Here is a 4007-nt window from a genome sequence, read left to right on the forward strand (position 1 = left end):
CTCGGAGAAACGAGCGTGCATGGCCATACTTTCAACAGCAATGGCTAACGGTATGTGAAAGATGGGTGAAAGCGTATGAGGACAAGGGCAGATTTGCAACCATTGACACTACAAATGGAGTTGAAGCCATTAACAAGGTTGTAAAACATTTTTTCCTTAAACACAATTCAGACAGGACTTTTAACTGGGGTTACTAAGATTATAATAAACCAGTTTCTTCCAAGCCTAATTAGAAAGTACTGTCTGCAGAATTCTGCCATCAAAGCTTATAACAAAGATGTTCCACTGTTTTTGAATAAAAAAACAAACAAGTTTGTGAAACATGTCATGCAGCGATATGCATCAGCGAAAGTTGAGTTAACTGCAAGATCAGTGAGTAGGAGATCGGATGGTTCATTTTGTGTGGAGAGTGCAAAGTCCAAAAACTGTAGTTATGTTCTAAACTTTGATATACCAGATTGCACATGTGAAGATTTTCGGAGATATAAATACCCATGCAAGCATTTCTGTGCAATCTTTATTTTTTACCCAGAGTGGGGTTTTGATAAAATGCCAGAAAGTTATGAGACTAGTCCATTAATCTGTCTTGATGAAATGTATGGGGTGGGCTTTAGAAGTGGCTCTTTAGTAATTTCATGCGAAGGTAGTAGTAGTGATGAAGCTGTTGAGGAGGCAGTTGAAGCAGCTGAGGAGGCTGTCGAGGTTGAGGAGGCTGTCGAGGTTGAGGAGGCTGTCAAGGCAGCAAATACAGATGGTCTTGTTCAAACCCAGAATATTCCTTTGCAGCAGTTTGAAGCAAGGGAGCTGTGTAAACAGATTTATAATCTCACATACAACTGCAGCAACAGCGAAACATTACAAAAAGTACTTGAATCACTGAGCAACTGTGTGCAAGATTTGCAATTAGCAAATCCTGAAGTTGGTGGTCTCCCATTAGCAGTGCCATCAACTTCCAAACAATAGCGAAGAACGATGCCAAAAGCCTTAAGAGATCTGTCTTAAACACATTATAACTTTCCATTTGAAGGGTAAGAAATGACGGTTTATTTGAATTTTAGATAGCTCTTTGTCTATGTAAAATACGAATAAGCTCAGTCATTTCTGATCCTCGAGATGGAATGCTATGAGGTCTTTATGTTGGTCTCTGCTTTTAAACTTTGTTGCACATTTGAATTTCGAAGTAGCAATAGATAAAATATTAAAAGAAGGATAGTTGCTACATTTGTGTGTGTGTTTGTGAGTGAGTGTGCGCGCGTGCTTTTGAAAAGGCCCTTGTTGCCTGAAAGATAAGTCCGACAGTCTTTTTGTTGTGCCTTTCTGTGACTCAGCATCTGCACTATTTGGTGAGCAGCAACAACTATCCTTTTCATAATATTGTTACATTCCATCCTGGATTTTTCGTTGTTCACCAGAGAAAAGATTTTTCTGAGGAATTAAACTAGATGATAGTGTAGAACTTGCAAACTTTTTAAAATATGAAGTAAAAGATTTTAACTTTAAATTAGGTTAATTCAAATATGGGACAATGTTGAGAATTGAAAAGGTGGAAAAAATAAATAAAATATATCTTAGTGGCATTGAGATGTCTTATGACTGATGGAGAAAAGATTTTGCATTTCTTTTTCCAAGTAAGAATGCACTTGCTCTCACTTGCTTCAATACATGTCTAGTGATTCACGTGAAACAGAGAAAAAGATAAAGACTGCCCTGTTAATGAACATGTGAGATTGCCCAGTATCACTCTGACAAAAGAGTGTGCTGTTTCCTTGATATGGTATCTGGTCAGCAATGTCATTGGGACCAAATGAAGTAAGGATTGACTTTTTATTTGCTTTGGAAGCTTAATGTGTATCAGTTACCTACATATTGGATATCTACCACCTTGGTTCTAATGTTCTTAACAACTTTGCAGAGTTACTGCAGAGACCACACAGAAGCAATTACTGTTACTGGAATACCAGTAATGTTTATTAAATTCAGTTATAAAGTAGTTCTGGGCATTGCAGCTGGTGAGCAATGTCATTGGGCACCAAAAGAAGTGAGTACTAAATTTTGGAATTGTGCCTTGAAAACATGTGTATCAGTTGTCTTCATGTTGCATAACTCAATTACTTGTTGTTAATTTATTTGTTAGGTTCAGTTACGATGGATTTCTGGCCTTCAGTCCATGGGAAAATTCACACCAGATTGCATCAAGACTGTTATACTCCAAGGATATCTTGGAAGATTGATAGTATTCCTGAAGGAAAACAATCCATGTAGTATTTCACGTGTGTATCAAACTGCCATTTGTTGTGGCACATAAATGTTTGCAACTTGATTGTAATTTTTGACAGGTTTCTCAACAATCCAAGAATTTCTTGTAATGAGAAGTAGACATTGTTGCTTGGGTAAAGGAAATACAAATCACGGCCAATACAACTACTTTATTAACTTTCCACAGATAAATATTTTTCACTACTGCTACTTAAAAATTCAAATGTGTGACAAAGTTTGCTTACAGAACTTGGCATAAAGATCTCCCTTATTTGTATTTTTTAGATAGCTCTTATTGTTTGATCCTTCAAATGGAATGCTATGACCTCCATGTGATCTATTCCTTAGTAGTTAATTATCCATTAAGGCACAAATATATGAACATTACAATGAGAGGGGTCTTTATGCCAGGCCCTGTAAAAGTAATGGCATCTTACTTAATATTACTGTTGGGAATTTGATGGCACAGCTGTGGGGAGACCACAAATTTCAGGGTTTGCTAACTGCAAATCTGGCACACAATTGCTGAGTGATTCAAGTACTTTTCATAATGTTTCACTGTTGATACAGTTGTATGTGAGATTATAAACCTGTTTGAACAACACCTTCACTTCAAATTGCTGCAAAGAAATGGTTAAGGTATCAGTGTGATGCTCTATGTGTTTCCTCAACTGTGTCCTCATTGCTACTATCTTCATGTGAAATTACTGCAGACACACTTCTGAAACCAAACCTGTACATCTCGTGAAGACGGATTAATGGGCTATTCCTGCAGCATTCTGGTATTTTATCAAAACCCCACTCTGGATAGAAAATAAAGATTGCACAGAAATGCTTGCATGGGTATTTATATATCTTAAAATCTTCACATGCGCAGTTTGGTAGAGCAAAGCTTACAACATAATTACAGTCTTTGAACATTGTACTCTCCATACAAAACATTGTCCAACTTCACATTCACTAATCTTGCAGTTAACTCAACTTTCCCTGGTGCATATCACTGCATGACATGTTTCACAAATTTGCTTTTTAAAAAAAAAAAAAAAAAAAAAAAATTAAAAAACAGTGGAACATGTCTGTTATGATTTGATGGCAGAATTCTGCAGACAGTACTTTCTAATTAGGCTTGGAAGAAATTGATTTCTTATATCCCTAGTAGCCCCATTGAAGGTCCCATCTGTGTTCCATTTTAGGAAAAAAATGTTTACAATCTTGTTCATGGCTTCAACTCCACTTGTAATGTCAATGGTATCAAAATTGCCCTTGTCCTCATAAGCTTCCACTCACTTTTCATGCACCAATAGCCACTGCTGTTAAACGTACAGTGATGCATATTCGTTTCCCTGAGAAGCCTCGCTATCTCTTTTGTATGATCTGTAAATTCTCTGTTGGTGATTCTGAAATTTCTTGCCACATGCCCAGAAATCTCTTCATGTCATTTGGTATATATTCAGCCATCTTCCTCAAACCTGTTTCAGACTGAAAAGGCACAAGTACACTTTTGTCTGAGGAAATGCTTGATCAGTTGCATTTATCTCGGACTATAAGAAATTAGTAACCCAGTAGATGGGATTCCAATCCTTGAAAATGGCTAGTGCTTCATGAGTGGATCTCGCATTTTCAACCCGCATTACTCTTCACAGCTATAAAAAAATAAAGGCATATCATGTGTTGTTGTTTTGTATGTTGCATATAACAACTATCCCTGTACTTCTTCAAAAGATCTCTTTGCTAACAGCTCTGATAGAAAA

General features: G+C 36.8%; 1 long non-coding RNA gene across 1 annotated transcript; it reads left to right on the forward strand.

Annotated features, from left to right (window-relative positions):
- The first annotated feature begins 1357 nt into the window (after positions 1–1357).
- On the forward strand, positions 1358–3761 carry LOC126124770 (uncharacterized). Its single transcript, XR_007526440.1, has 3 exons — positions 1358–1809; positions 1913–2038; positions 2135–3761. It is a non-coding gene; the product is annotated as an uncharacterized LOC126124770 (long non-coding RNA).
- The last annotated feature ends 246 nt before the right edge of the window (positions 3762–4007 follow it).

This window comes from Schistocerca cancellata, unplaced genomic scaffold (genome assembly GCF_023864275.1).
Source record: "Schistocerca cancellata isolate TAMUIC-IGC-003103 unplaced genomic scaffold, iqSchCanc2.1 HiC_scaffold_426, whole genome shotgun sequence".
In the NCBI taxonomy this organism is placed as follows: Eukaryota; Metazoa; Arthropoda; class Insecta; order Orthoptera; family Acrididae; genus Schistocerca; species Schistocerca cancellata.